This window comes from Mastomys coucha, unplaced genomic scaffold (assembly GCF_008632895.1).
Source record: "Mastomys coucha isolate ucsf_1 unplaced genomic scaffold, UCSF_Mcou_1 pScaffold3, whole genome shotgun sequence".
NCBI lineage: Eukaryota > Metazoa > Chordata > Mammalia > Rodentia > Muridae > Mastomys > Mastomys coucha.
Genome location: NW_022196909.1, coordinates 72,232,723 through 72,248,997, shown reverse-complemented (window position 1 = coordinate 72,248,997; position 16,275 = coordinate 72,232,723). Strand labels below are relative to the sequence as shown.

General features: G+C 46.5%; 1 protein-coding gene across 1 annotated transcript in view; it reads left to right on the top strand.

Annotated features, from left to right (window-relative positions):
• The first annotated feature begins 11,244 nt into the window (after positions 1-11,244).
• The window catches only part of Cd70 (CD70 molecule), an 11,895-nt gene continuing 6,864 nt past the window's right edge, over positions 11,245-16,275 (top strand). Inside the window, exon 1 of the mRNA XM_031347241.1 lies at positions 11,245-11,270. The gene's annotated coding sequence lies outside the window, so the exon portion shown is untranslated. The remainder of the gene's footprint in view (positions 11,271-16,275) is intronic.

The following is a 16,275-nucleotide window of genomic DNA, read 5'->3' as shown; positions in this document are numbered from 1 at the left end:
CAGGAAAAAAAAAAAAGACAAAACTTCAACACTAACACAATTAACTGGAAGAGCATGGGCAATGTCCAGTTAGGGAGCCTCTGACCTGGTGAGTTGGAAAAGTGGGGCTGCAATAATGAGTTGGGGTCTGTCATTTGACAGATTTTACAAGAGGCACTAACAACCAATAAGAAACACAAACCCTCAGGGCTAGGCTGCAGCTGGGTTTAAACAAAGTGAGACAAAGTTTGGCCATTAGGATGGAAGAGTAGTGTAGTTCGAACAGAATTTGTGATTGTTGAGGGGTGATAGTGGGGATGTGAGTGGTAATGCAAGAATGTCCTGTAGTGGGTGAGACAGGTCTGGGCCTCCAGCTTCCTCATCAGTTCAGTTATCCTTTAGAGATGATGGAATTGTCGGTCTGGTGGGACCATCACTGGACAATTCTTTCAGCAGTGGGGAGATGGATGGCTTTTAGCATGGCCATGATTTGGTCTGAGTTGATTATTGATCCTCCTTTTGTAATTAGTAGTTTGCACTCTTTTCATATAGCTTTGTGTGCCAGGAGGATGTGTAGACATTTAGAGATTGTCCTTGTGATGAATGGAATGAACAGTAAAAGCTATTAGTTCAGCCTGTTGATAAGCTGTGATTATGGGCGGTGATGGCACATGCCTTTAATCCCAGCACCTGGGAGGCAGAGGCAGGCAGATTTCTGAGTTCGAGGCCAGCCTGGTCTACAGAGTTCCAGGACAGCCAGGGCTACACAGAGAAACCCTGTCTTGAAAAAATCAAAACAAACAAACAAACAAAAACAGCAGTGTGGGCAGGGAGAGCCTGTGCTTCAGCTGCCTCAGTATCTGACACGATGGCATAGCTTGCTTTTCAGGTGTCCTCGTGTACAAAGGAGCCAGCCTCTGTATGCCAGGTATAGATGCCTGAGGCCCTCTTATATGTGTGAGGGATGAGGCAGTAGTTCCTCTAAGGTTTCAGTGCAAGAATGAGATGGGGAGTAGTTTGTGTAGTCAGAGAAGAAGATTTGAGATGTTGAAGGGTATGCATGATTGGAAAGTAAGTGTGGTGTCTTCTGCTAGTGCCACCTGGAGAGAAAGAACCCAGGGGAAGATAGAGTTTATAAGCTTTTATATGTTAAGAGGTAGAATAAGTTATGGGAGAAGAAGATAGTGGATATGATCCAAAAGTTAATTTTCTGGATATGTGAATAAGGAACTTTTCAACTGCTAAAGTGTATATACAGGGTGTCCATCCCTAGATAGTAAGGTCTAATGTTTTAGCTTAATTTAGGTTTGGGGGGTGTAGGATCAGAGCCTGAAGAAGGGCCTGTTGGAGTTTGTGAAATGACTTAGTAATGGGTATGAGAATGGGCTCGGATGAGAGGCCAAAGGCTGTTTCATGTAAGGGTGAGGGAAAAGGAGGGGATCCAGGGATGTAAGAAGCCAGCTATTTCTAGGAATGATAAAACTCTTCTCTTTGGTAGAGGGGACTACGAGAGACTGGACTAGATATTTTCTATCTAAGGTAATGGCTTTGTGGGTTGGGGTAATGGTTAGTCCCAAGTAGGTGACCTGAGGGGTGGACAGTTGCACCTTAGATGGTGTATTGACTGGTTTTGTGTGTCTACTTGACACAAGTTAGAGTCACCAGAGAGGAAGGAACCTCAGTTAATGTAATTGCTCCATGAGATCCCACTGTAGGGCATTTTCTCAATTAATGATCAACGGGAAAGGGCCCAGCTCATGGTGGTGAATTGTGCCATTCCTACACTTGTGGTTCTGGGTTCTATAAGAAAGCAGACTGAGCAAGCCATGAGGGCAAGTCAGTAAGCAGCACTCCTCCATGGCCTCTGTATCAGCTCCTGTCTCCAGAATCCTGCCCTGTTTGAGTTCCTGTCCTGACTTCCTTCAATAATGAACCACAATATGGAAGTGTAAGCAAAATAAACCCTATTCTCTCCAACTTGCTTTTTGGTCATGGTATTTTGTCACAATAATAGAAACACAAACTAAAACAGATGGTAAGACTCTATAACCCCAGCTGGACAAGAAATTTAGAAAAGCAGAAGTATTCATTTGACTAATTTGTAAGGACTGACTGCAGGGGAGAAAGTCATCTACATTTTGCATAAGTTTAGATTGAGGAGAGATAAAGAGACTAGATCTGAATCCAGGGCCTGACAAAATAGATGTGGGTTGTCCTGGAACCCCTGAAGTAGGACAGTCCAGATGAGTTAAATAGAAATGTGGGTGTCGGGATCAGTTCAGGTGAAAGCAAAAATGTTTTATGTGTCCAGGGGAATAGAGAAAAAGGTGTCCTTGAGGTCCTGGATTGAGAAATGGGAGGTCCCTGAGGGGGTAGCATAAAGGAGTGTATAGTAGGGACTAGCTACAACAGGGTAAAGGAAGGCCACTGCAGAATTGGTGAGCTGGAGATCATGAGCCAGGTGGGAGTTTCTGTTGAGCTTTTAAACTGAAAGTATAGGAATGTTAAGGGAGAAGATGTGGGGTGAGGTAGTTTTTTCTTAGGAGGTTGGAGATTTGGAGATAATAGGTGTAAGTCCCCAGAGGTTCTGGAGAGAGTGCATACTGAATTGGTGAATTGTGTAGGGTCCTGTAATTAGATGACAACAGGGGAACAGTGTTTAGCAACAGAGGGGTTCTTGACATCCCAAACTCAAGGTGGGAGGTGGACATCTGGGAGCAAATGATGTGCTGGAATCAGTTGGTTGGGTGACTAGGAGAAAGAGAGAGGCTGCTGGCAAGCTTGAGATCAGGTGAATGGGGGGAACAAAGGATAGAGGCTACTACTTTGGTTGGAAGATCCCTTCCCAGTAAGGATACAGGACAAGTTGGCACCACCAGAAAAGAATGGGTGACAGAAACACCCCTGAAAAATGCAATTGAATGGTAGGGTCTGGTGTTTGTAAGGCTGTGCCCCCGTACCATGGCAATAGGAAAATGAGGAGAGGTGGGTCCCCAAAACTCTGACAAGATTAAGTAAGTGGCCCTGGTGTCCAGGAAAAAGGATATGGGCCACCTGGATATTGTAATGACTTCTCAGAGCTCCCTGTCGGAGATGACAGAGTTCAGGCCAAAGAAGCCCAGCCCCCTTCATTCATTCATTGCCTAGGAGATCTGCTGGAGGGTGATCTGGGTCTAATGTCCCCACACTGTGGGGAAGGGAAGTGGACAGGAGTCAATAGCCGATGCTCCTATTTTTTTAAAACTTTTTAATAATTCTTTGTGAATTTCACATCATGCATCCCAATCCCACTTATCTCCCCACATCCCTTTGTATCTGGATTATATATATATAATATTTTTCGAAGCTGTAGTGTGTCACACTACTTTTACCCACATCTTTAATTGCAAATGTTCATCATCATGACAGTGAGTCATTGGTCTGGTTCCAAGGCTTCTGCTGTACTATCCATACTATAACCTCGGTGGGACTCCTCTCAGATAGCCTGTTGTTGCCCTGTGTCATGGAGATCCTGCAGCTTTGGATCTGCAGGACTGGCCCAGCAGTTCATGGGGTAGGTTGATGGGGTGGGCCAACTCAAAGCCCTGGATCTAGATGTGGGTGGTAGCTGAGTTGGTCAGTCCTCCAGCTCTCCCACACCCACACAATGAGCATGTGCTCCCCAGCACTGCCCCACCTATCTCACCCAATGCTGCAGCCATCAAGGGGTAGGGCCAGCTCTCCTGCTCTCACACCCTCCAGCTAGTTCATCCAATACCACATCACCAGGGGCCAGCTCTACCATGTGTCCTGGAAAGGAGTAGGGCCTGCTCTCCCAATTGTTGCAGTAGGTGAGGGGCAGGGCCAGCTTTCCCGCTCTCATGACCTCCAGGCCAGCTCTTCTGCCTACCACAGGCATCTCTCCCTTACCCAAGTCACCACATGGCAGTAGTAGTAGGGCCAGCTCTGAAGATGGCACACAATTTTGAACATGTCCAGAAAAGCCTGTAGGGGTTAGAGAAGGCCAGGCCCAGTGACTTTCCTGAATACATTTGAAGCAGTAACCCAGTGGTCCTTGTGCTTTAAGAGGCAAGGGAGCCTAGGCAGTTACCAAATGCCTTGTCCAGCATTTGACATTTTTGCAAATGTTTTTTTTTCATCTCTCCTATGATACACCTTAAAGGCTAGATCCAAGATTTCTCCCTGTAGGGTTAGGGGCTCTTCTCTGTAAGCTTGGCCCTAATGTTGGGGAAACTCTGGGAAAAGAAATAGGTCATAAAGAGTTGTTAGCCCTCTTGGTTTTCAGGATCTAGATCACTATACTGTAAGAGAACCTTTATGAGGTAGTCTAGAAGACCAGCCAGGAGGCAAGTTGTAAAGTGATCTCTAGCTAGAACTCCCCCTGCAGTATTGAGGTTCCATTGGGGATCCTAGTTGGAGACCATTGCAGACCCCCAGGGTACACTGCATTAATTTGGTGAACTTCTTCTGCATGTGTTCTAGCCTGTTCCTAAACTCACCTGGGCTCTTTGAGACATAGAATCACATATATGTCATGAAAATTTATCACATTTTGGCAGCTGATGATGATGTATTTGCTGTTGTTGGGTTACTGAAGATGGGCTTGGGGCATCATATTTTCATATGTAACAGTCAGAGTTACATAGTGAGATCCTGTCTTAAATGAAATGAAACAAAACAAAACAAACACCTGTCTGGAAAACTAGGGTCATGCTGCAGCACAGGCTGGTAACTACAGAAGCTCCAACAGTCACTAGACCCAAGCTCCCAGGTATCTGTAACCCAGCTCCAAGGGATTCCATGCCCTCTTCTGGACTCTGGAGCACCTGTACACACACACACACACACATACACACACACACACACACACACACACACACACATACACGAGAGAGAGAGAGAGAGACAGAGAGAGACAGAGACAGAGAGAGACAGAGACAGAGAGAGAGACAGAGAGAGACAGAGACAGAGAGAGAGACAGAGAGAGAGAGAGACAGAGAGAGACAGAGACAGAGAGAGAGACAGAGAGAGACAGAGAGAGACAGAGACAGAGAGACAGAGAGACAGAGAGAGAGAGAGAGAGAGAAAGAGACAGAGATAGACAGAGACAGAAAAAAAACAGAGAAAGAATTTAAAATAAAAACAAAACTGAACCAAGATGAGAGCAATACAGGAAGATACCCAGCACTGACCTGTAGCTGTGCATGCACATAACCATGCACCCCTAACACAAGAACACACATACACGTTCATCTACACACACGCACACACTCACACACACACACGCAAATGCATGCACACAAACACACTAAGACTTTCTGGTTGGTTGGGTGGGTGGTTGGTTGGTTGGTTGGTTGGATGGATGGATGGATGGTTGGTTGGTTTTACAAGACAAGATTTCTCTATGCAGCCCTGGAGCCGTCATGGAACTTACTCTGTAGATTAGGTTGGCCTCGAACTCAGGTCTACACTAAGACATTTTTAATAGAAGCTAGTAAGATAGGAAGGGAATGTACTTGGATGTGGCCGGCACTTCTGGAAGGAGCATTTGCAGAATGCCTGGCTGGGAATGGGGCTTGCCTGCTGCCCTCCAGAGTCCTCTTTGGTGTCTTCTGGGAACAGCTCTCACTATCACAGAAAGAGCTGCTACAGGCTGTTGAGCTCCCTGCAGGGACAAACGGTGGGTGCCACCCTCTAAAACCAAGGTTCTCAACCTATGAGTCTTGGCCCTGTTTGAGGTTGAATGACCCTTTCTCAAGGGTCATATATCATATATTTCTATTACGATTAATAACAGAAGTAGAATTACAGTTATGAAGTAGCAACAAAATAATTTTATGGTTGGAGGGTCACTTCAACATGAGGAACTGTATTAAAGGGGCCTAGCATTAGGAGTCTTGATGCTGTGATGAAAATCCCTGAGAAAGGCAACCAAAGGGAGGAAAGTTTTATTCAGGCTTGCAGCTCTAAACCAACCCAATAAGCCTCTCCTCTCTACACAGCCCTCCTTAAGGATCAGGCCTCAAATGCTCCCCCAAAACCTTCTGTGTTGAAAACGGCTGGGCCAGCAAGAAAGCACAGCAAGTAAAGGCACCTGACCAGCAAGCTGACAGCCTAAGTTTGATTCTGAGGACCCAGCTGATAAGAGGAGAGAGCCACATACATGCTGTGGCACTATGTGTTCCCATGTCACATACACAAATACACAAATGTTTCTTTCCTTTAATGGCTGTGAGTTCATTTTTCATATCCCATTTTATCTCCACCCAGAAATTAGACCACAAGCCACTTAATAAGGTACTCTGCTCTCGCAGCTAATCCACCTGACTGAGTTGCTTTAAGGCTAGAAGCTGCAGCCTCCAGTTAGTGCCTCAAAGTGACACAACAGGAGACTAGAGAAGTTGAAGTTTGCCGGTGTTGGTGGCTCAAGCCTTTAATCCCAGCACTTGGGAGGCAGAGGCAGGTGGATTTCTGAGTTCAAGGCCAGCCTGATCTACAGAGTGAGTTCCAGGACAGCCAGGGCTACACAGAGAAACCCTGTCTTGGGAAAAAAAGAGTTTGGAAAGAGAAGTTGAAATTTGGGAAGAAAAGGAGAGAGGGACTTATCTCCGCCCTCTGTGCTCAGTACTTACATGGCTCTCAGAGCATGTGTTCACATGGAAAAAAGATCACTGCAGATCTGCACATAAATTCAGTCATAAATTGAATAAGAGGTTATAACAGAATGCCTATGTGCATATATACTAGGAGCAATGATATGGCTTAACTTTCACCATTTGTTACTAGTTTGCAGTGTCATGGAAAGTTTGAGACTATAGCTAAGCCATCCTTGAAGTTTTGTTTAGACAAACCCAGTCAATACCTTATCTCCTGTTTTTGCACTGAGGGTCCTGTGATATATATCTTCTTTATGACCTTTAATGGTTTCTGTAACCCCTTGGAATGTGCTGTCATCTCAGAAGCAATTAAGCAGTCCTGTTATAAAGCGGACTCGAACTTCTCTATCTGGGTTGCTGTTATGAACAATGGTACCCTTGCATGCTAGATGTTTCTGGAGAATAAATGTTCTTTGTCTTTGCATACTATCTGAGTCAGTGGTCTTCCTTCAGCAATCTTCAGACTCTTACATCTGTGAGAGCTGAGGGTGGTGGCACACATCTGAACTCAGTCCTTAGGACACCCAGGCAGGATGGTAAATTCATCTAGTTTCTAAACTTATCGAATCTGGCAGTTGCTCAGTCCCACAAGGCAAGCAGGCAAAGCAGATCCAGTCTTCCTTCTTCCATTGTCCTTATATAGGTCTCCAGCAAAAGGTGTGGCCCAGATTAAAGGTGTGTGCCACCACACCTTTAATCCCAGATGACCTTGCTTGAATTCATACATCTTCCTATCTTAATCTTCTGGGATTCATAGCCACTATGCTTCAAGATCTCCATGCCAAGATTCAGGTCCAAAACTTGTATCTCTCAGCCTCCAGATTAGGGCCACAGGTGAGCCTTCTAATTCTGGATTGTAGTTCATTTCAGATATAGTCAAGTTGACAACCAGGAATAGCCACTACAGTCAGCTTTCATTGCTGTAACAAACTACAGAAAATCAATGTAAAAAGAAGAAGATTCCTGTCTTCAGAAGTTTTTATCCTTAATAACTGACTAGTTGGGTTGCTTTGAGGGCTGTGGAAGGCAGAAACAGGAGGTGAAGCCAATACACTCAATGCATAGCAACCGTGAAGTACCCTTCTCCGGTATCTGTAGCCCGCGCAGTCATCTCGCTGGGAAGAAGACACGCGGACACACTAGGTTACTTCTGCACCAACGACGTTTACTGCCCTCTCCCAGAGGAAAAAAGAGACCGAGCCAGTAATCCACACTGCTTATATACACCACAGTGCGGCGTGTCTGCCCATGATTGGCTGTTCGCTCATTACCCTACGTAACACCCCAGAATGAGCCATGACATGGCGTCTTTTCACTCTACGCACATGCGCAAACAGTTGTTTACTCAACAGCAGAAGTAGGCGCCATCTTGTCATGGCAAATGCCGGCTCCCTACATCTCCCCCTTTTGTTTTATTAAATATAACTTGAGCGTACGGTGGGCTCGCTCTATGATGCCTTGTCCTTGAGGATTATAGGGGAGACCTGTCACATGAGTCACTCCCATAATATCCTTAGCTTGTTGAGAATACTCATTGGTCAATGTAAGTCTCAAGTCTTGTAAGACATCTCTCTTCCATAGGTTAACAGGAAGAGGAAGCACATAAGGTGCAAAGTTCCCTGTCTGGCCCTCTGGCGCACATCACGCCAGGGTGTGTGAGCTGACTGCAGGGCTGGCCTCATATCCCAATCCCTGCAAAGAGTGGGAAGATTGGGTTACAGGCCATGCCTTAGGCCACCAGTTGGAAGAAATAATGCTTTTGTCAGCTCCAGTGTCCAGTATACCAGTAAAATTCTTTCCCTCTATAGACAACTGTAACGTGGGCCTGGTCTTAAGGTCAACCACCAGATGAGCAAAGTCTATCCCAGATGAGCCAAGCCTGTCGGTGCCCTGTGGCAGTCCCGTAGAGGGGAAACAATCATGTAAGCTGGGGAGGACTATTAACTGAGCAATCCTATCCCCCGGGGAGATGGAGAAGATGCCCTGCGGGCAAGAACAGAGAACCTGTAGTTCCCCAGTGTAATCTGCAAGTCTTTCAAGTTGCACAATGGCAAAATTGGCACCAGGCCCACACCTGCCGACTGACTCAGCAAGCTCCCCGATAGGGGTGCACTCTACTGGAGCACAGACACGGCCACCACCAGCATCCTCAAACACTGGAAAGGCACGTGAGAGTTTACTCTTGTCTCCTCCAGACAAAAAGGAATCCGAACAGCGTCCATCAGTGCACAGCAGGGGTGCACCTGGAAGAGCAGGCGGGACAGCATAAAGCATTCTGCGGCTCTGATCTCTCGCTCCCTTTTGCTTTCGATTCTGGAGAGGCGGCAAATGCTCATCTGGATGATACCTCTCTTCTTTATAGCGAGCCGCTTCTCCCTCCAAGTCCTCCTCCTCGGAGGGGCTCAATTCCTCAGAGCTCTCAAGCTTGAGGGCCTCCAATTTCTTAACTGGGTAGAGGGGCTTCCGTCTCGAAGCTCTATCCCTTTCTCTAGTTTTCTCTCTCAGGGCGTCCTTTCCCTTATCTCTCGCTTCCGCAGGTCGAGCGGAAGGGTCTGTGTCCTTGGGTATACCCTTTTTTCCCTTTTTTCTCTCCCTTTTATCCTGGCTAGCCCCCACTCTCTCATTACACTCTGTTTCTGACATGCTATCTTGTAACTCTTCAAGTGCCCCCTGTCCCGACGCTACAGAGCCACGGCATTTCTCATCCTCCAGGCAAGAATGTATCAAATGCCAAATAGACATCGTAACAAGTGCCACTAGCACAATTACCGCAGCTTCGGCCATGCTCTCTAATCTTGAGGAAGGGTCGGAGAAATTAAAATCAAGCAGCATGCCTCTCAGAGCTTACCTTGTCCTGCAGTTCTGAATCCTCTCCGTGAGCGTCCCGGGTTTCAGCACCAGTTGTTGCCTGCGCAGTCGTCTTGCCAGCAAGAAGACACGCGGACACTAGGATCCTTCTGCAGCAAGCGTTTATTGCCTCATCCAGAGGAAAAAAAGACCGAGCCAATAATCGGCACTGCTTATATACACCACAGCGCGGCGAGTCCGCCCACAGCGCGGTGTGTCCACCCATGATTGGCTGTTTGCTCATCACCCCACGTGACGCCCCGGGATGGGCCGTGACTTGGCGTCTTTCACTCTATGCACATGTGCAAACAGTTCTCTATGCACATGCGCAAACAGTTGTTTACCAGGAGTCGCCAGCGGAAGTAGGCGCCATCTTGTCATGGCGAATGCCTCTCCAGCTCTACCGCTCTCCACATCAACCTTCTCAATCAAAACCTGTAATTCCTCATCTGTATCAGACCATTCAGTATCTGAAGCTCCCTTCTCTGACTTCACAGATCACTCTTCCTTCAGCTGCTCTAATGCGGCTTTCCCCTCTTCCACGGCCTTATAACAGCACTGATCCTCCAAACAGCTCCTAACGAGCTTCCACACAGGTCTTACCCCTGCTTTCAAAATACCCTGGTCCCAGGAGAAATCTAGATCCTTCCCTAGTTTATCCCAGCATGAAAGGGTGAGGTTCCCAGACACCACAAACCAAGGGGCAGTAGTGTCACACTCACTAAGGAACCTCTCCAGTGTGCTCTTCTTAATTTCTAAATTTTTTGACAATAACAGCTCTTGAAGAGCCAGAAAAATTGGGTGCTATTGCGAGGCACCCATCTTCACTTTTGTTTTACTTTTAGTTCACTACTCCGTGAAACTTTATCGCTCCTTCTCGGAGTCCTTATAGCCTCTACTTCTGAGGTCCTTATTGCCCCAACTCCCAAGGTCCTTATTGCCTCTACTTCCGAGGTCCTTCTTGCCCCAACTTACCTGGGAACTTACCAACCAGCTGCCCTGACTGCAAAAAGTTCTGAGTCTCCTCGAGTGAAGGAAGAGTGAGTTCCCCGTTCGGGCCTCCACTTATTGCGTCCGCCTAGACCAACAAGAAAGACGCGATCCATGAGCTCTTCTTTTAGCAGTTTATTCAGGAACCTTCAACAGTCTTCAGCACCAAGGGCAACGCCCTCAGTCGTTAAACTTCAGCACCAAGGGCAACGCCCTTGGCAGTTAAGCACTCTCAAGCTTAGCCAATCCCAATGGGCCACATGGCAAAAGCGGATAGGTCACCAAACGCGGAAGCAACCAAGGGCAACAAGCTTAGCCAAATAAGGTCTTTGTTTACGAGACTGCTCGCTCTTGGATGGTGGAAGCCAGCGCTGTCTCGGGGTGCGGCTCAAGTGGTTTTCCACACACCACCATCACTGATGTGTTAGAATGGCGGGTCGTGTCCAAACATACCTCACTAGGCCCAAACAGTTCCACATGTAAGAGGTTTAGTTGAGAGGGAGAAAGGGGGCAGTAGTGGAAAGAGAGGATGGGGAGTGAGAGAGAAAGAGAGAGAGAGAGAGGTGGAGGAATGTTCCTCGTATATATATATGGGTTCTGATGTAGTGGCCGCAGGTAAAGGTGGGAGGTAAGCACAGTGGATTCTAGGAATATGGCAGCTGTTGCCCTGGCAACAGGTCTGTGAGACCCACCCATGAGACACCACAGGCTTTGGAGTCCCTGATGCTAACATACCTCCCTTTTTGATATTATAAAGAGAAGGAAAGAAAAAGGGAAGGGGAAGCAGATGGTGAAAAGGTAATGAGGGCGTTGTGTCTCTTAAGCTACTTCCTGCTTTCTAGGGGTGTTGTCAATGGGGGTAGCTGGCTTTCACCACCAGGATCCACTTGGTAAACATTCGCATCAGGTTCCTCTGTGGACAGTGGCTCATCTGTGGGCAGTGGCTGGTAATCCTGTAACAGGAGCTGATTAATAGTTTGGTTAGAAATTTTTTGTATTTGTTGTTGAAGAAATGTAGAAACAACATTAATGAGGTAGGGAGCAAATAATAACACCAGGAAGATGACTAGGAGAGGAGTTACAAATGGGAGTATCCACTTCCATATGGGGTTTTCAAAAATCTCAGAACTGGAGGTCTCACGGTCCCTGAAATTTTTTATGTCTGACTCTAGCTCCTGGATTTTATTTCTTACTATCCCAGATTGGTAGAAGCAGCATTCTTCCTGGAGGAACAGGCAAAGACTACCTTCTTTAGTTGTCAGGACATCTAGTACCTGTCTGTTCTGAAGTACCATGGCTGCCAAAGAATCAATCTGTTTTTGGATAGTAAGCCGGTATCAGACATTTTTTTGAAAATCACTTTTAAACTGGGAAGTAAATATTGAGTCATGGAAGTCGTTATCCCTGTAACTCCAGTACCAACACCTATGGCTATTCCCATAGCAACCAAGAGTGGCACAACCTGGACTGCCCTCTTATGCTAGGCAGCTATCATATCTACAACTAGGATTGGCAGGGGCTCGTTTCCCTGGATCACTCCCAGTTCAGGGAAAAGAAGTACTAATGTGCAAACTCCTGACCAGCTAGCAGGTAGGCAATGATATGCCTGAGTGCCACAAAGAATTGACGTGTTTTGGATTAAAAGGCATTGTGGCAGAGATGATATATCAAGGGTTATGGTTCTGTTGCAGTCTGGGGAGCTCAGCATTCCCACTGAATGAGTCCCAGAGGCCTTAAAACAGGTTGCCACACCAAAGAGAGGGACAGAGGTAAGGTATGGAGTCATGGTGACATTGAAGCCAGGGCAACTGACAAAAGGGTGAGGTAACGTTACTTGGCAGTATCACTGGAGACACTGTAAGTGACAATTGTGAGTTAGTTCCAGGGGGTACACATAACCAGCAATCCTTAAAGCATCCAGGTCTGGTGACATTAAGGAGTTGGTATGCCGAGGTCAAGGTCTGAAGTAAAAGGTGAAATGACAGGTTAGTGCCATTCATGAGGGGAAAGTTCACTAAGGTAGAACGTGTACTCTGATGAGACCATCCACTCCAGGAACGTCCCATAGAGGAAGGACCGCGTTGTTGGGTCAAGTGTCTCTGGAGAGGAAGGACTTGGAGGTTTGGCTGTAGCCTTAGAGCAGGTGACAGGAAGAGTGAAGGTAGATGCCAATGTGGGGAATTTGGAGTGGCCCACAACTGGTACAGAATAAGGAGGAGAGGGGTCTGGAGAGGTAGAGCTAGCAGGCTCTGAGGCATCCTGAGGAGGGGAAACTGACGCAGAAGTTCGGGTTTTCAGCAGTGTGGAGACAGGTCTGCAGTGAAAAGGGGGTGGTTCATTAGCTGGATCTAGCATTGTAGCATCATCTAGCAGAGGTTGTGTAGATTTCATGGCTAAAAGAAGTTGGGTTGGGGAACAAGAAGAGCACAGGGAGGAATTGGAACAGAGATAGATAAATGTTTGGACATAAGGAACCTCCTTCCATTTACCAGTTCGCTGACAGTATGTATTAAGATCCCTTAAAATAGTTGGATCTAGGGTGCCATTAAGTGGCCATTTTGAATTCCCATCTAGTTGATATTTAATCTAGATCTTATTACAGAGATATATTAATTTTGATGCCTTCAAGTCAGGCATTAGCTTCAAAGATTTGAGATTTTCCAGGGGTGCCTGGAGGTATGGTCGAAGACATTCTGACGCCCATTGGCGAGTAGTTGGACTATTTGTACCAGTGTCCTGAGAACAGTTCAAAAGCCAAAAAAATATCAGCCATGCTAGTGGTCCAAGTCATCACAAGAACACCCTAGTGGCTACCCAGCAGATCCTGGGCCTGCTATGGAAAGCAACCCACCCTGGTGCCAAAGGTTTTTCAGATGCAAGAGCCCAGAATAATTGGGGAACGAAGAGTTGCTTTCAAGGGAGGAGCAACCAATGGCAGAAGTCTTAAAACATATGTCAACTGGGAGGTGTTCTCTATGCACATGTTTACTAGGAGTTAACAGCGGAAGTAGGCGCCATCTTGCCATGGCGAATGCCTCTCCAGCTTCACCGCTCCCCACACTTTATGATTTCAGTTGCTGATTGAATTTGAATGAGATACCCCACCAGTAATCAAATGCATATGAAAATGAGGGTAGTCCCAATGGCAATCCAGCAATTAAATAATGTTTCCATAGGAATATAAGGTGCCTGAGGGAGGGGCTGAAGAGTTGGCTCAGTGCTTAAGAGCACTGCCTGTTCTTGCAGATGACCTGGGTTCAGTTCCCAGCTGACCATCACCCACACTCCAGACTGAGGGGAACCAACCTCCTCTTCAGGACTCCTCAGATACTACACTCACATGCACAAACCCACACACAAGCATACACTCACATACATAGAATTTTTTTAAAAATTGGTGTTTTGAGATAAGATTTCTCTGTGTAGCCCTGGCTGTCCTGGAACTCTACAGACCAAGATGCCTTGAACTCAGAGAGCTGCCTGCCTCTGCCTCCCAAATGCTGAGACTAAAGGCGTGCACCACCACTGCCTGTGTGTAATTATATTTTAAAAGTAAATAAATAAATTATAAAAGTCACTAGACTGAGAAAATAATACAGTCAACATAGGCCAGCTTACATGGCTGATGTACAAACCAACAAAATTCCTCTCTGGAGGAAAAGATTATAAGCTAAGCATTCTCACTCATCCTTTTCACTCCCTCCCTCGGAGACTCAAGAGTCCACGCTAATGAAGCACACAAGATGGTGTGCGAGTCCAGTGCCTAATGTGCAGTTACTTCCTTAATCCCTCAACCATCTGAATCTCCATCTTGAGAACATAAAATCTTACAAAAAGTTCACAAAAATAAAAGCCAGAATTAAAACAGGTAGACCAAAACAGAAACACTCTGCAATGACCTATAGACTCCCAGATGTTATAGTGATCACAACTATGTGGTACAAATAGCCCCACGTGCATGCTGCAAGCGACTCACCCCCTGAAACTCACCCAAAGGGGTGTGAAGGAAGGGACTGTCTGGAACTAGGAGGGTCTAGGCCGGCTGGGTTTTGCCAGCCTATCTCCATGACTTCTGCCTCCAAGTTCCTGCCCTGACCTCCCTCCCTCCCTCAGCAGTGTGATGGAGTTTAAGGTGAAGTGACCCTTCCTTCCCCAAGGCTGCTTTTGGACATGGTGTTAGTCACGGCAGCAGAAACCCTGATGTGGTCAAAGTACATTATGCACAGGCGGAAAGAAGCAACTTGGAGATGGGAAAGGTAAGGAAAAGACTAAGTTTGACCAAGAAAAACCTTAGCTCAGCACTTTCAATATTTGCTAGACACCTAGGTACACGATAGGAGAGAGAAGTTTCCTGAGGAGAAAGCGGAAGGCTACTGAGGCTACACTGCTGTCCCTAGGCTTCCTGAAGGAAATGGACTTCTTCCTGTGGTCCCATGAGTCAATCCTCTGAGCCCTGCCCCACCCTCTCTACCCTACCCTGTCCTGGCTACAGCTCAGTGGAGTAGGTAGGGGTGCCGTACAGGTGGGGGAAAACCCTGCTCTTGGCAAATGTCCACAAAGGTTATGTGAGCAACCTTGTGACTTCCCTGCCACTGCCATGGAATTCCTGAGGTGATTTTCCTCCCCTCCACCCCCCCATATTCAATTTGAAAGGGATCAACACAAGATGTGGCAGATCAATCCCCGAGGGCCTCTGAAAGGGGCAGAAGAAAGCTCATTTCCCAGCTAGGAAGCAAGAAAGAGACAGAAAATTCCCCAAGATCCAGAAAGCCTGCTGGGCTAGGGATGAAAGCCCTGCCTTTGTAATAAGAGTATTAGGTTAGGACTTAGCACCAACCTTTATATCCAACATAGCCCCATCCCCTCACTGGGAATTCTAGCAGGCAGGTAGACTTGGGGGGATGAAGGGGACAGAACAACCAATTCATCCTGACCACGCCCCCCCAGGAATCTAAGCAAGGACTCCACCCCTGAGCCACACCCCAAAGCCAGTTGGAAGAGTGTGTATGAATGATGAATGGGTAACACTTGCCAGCTAGCTTCCATCCTTACCACTGCAAATAATAATAATTATTATTATTGTTGTTGTTGTTATTGTTATTGTTATTATTATTATTATTTATTATTATTATTATTATTATTATTATTATTATAATCGGTCAGTGGTGGCACAGGCCTTTAATCCCAGCACTTGGGAGGCAGAGGCAGGCGGATTTCTGAGTTTGAGGCCAGCCTGGTCTACAGAGCGAGTTGCAGGACAGCCAGGGCTATACAGAGAAACCCTGTCTTGAAAAACAAACAAAGAAACAAATAATAATAATAATAATAATAATAATAATAATAATAATAATAAGTTAAACGATGTAAATCATTGGTACATGGATTGTTTATAAAGTTCAAAGTCCTCCAGCTGTCATTACCTGTGAATTTAATTTCCTAATGTACTGAATAGTTTTATGTCAATACAAATAGGGTGATTTTAGGAGGAGGAATCTCAATTGAGAAAATACCCCACCAGACTGACCTTTGGACAAGGCAGGACTGTATTTTCTTGATCAATGTTCAATGCAGGAGGGCCCAGCACACTACATTTCCATGTAGATGGTCCTAAGCCCTACAAGAATGTAGGCTGAGCAAGTCAGTAAGCTAGAGGTCCCCCAGGCTCCTGCTTCAGTCCTGCCTTGCCCTCCCTCACTGACGGGGAACTATAAAGAGGAGTGAACCCTTTCCTAGAGGTCCCCCAGGCTCCTGCTTCAGTCCTGCCCTGCCTTCCCTCACTGACGAGGCCTAGGCTCCTGCTTCA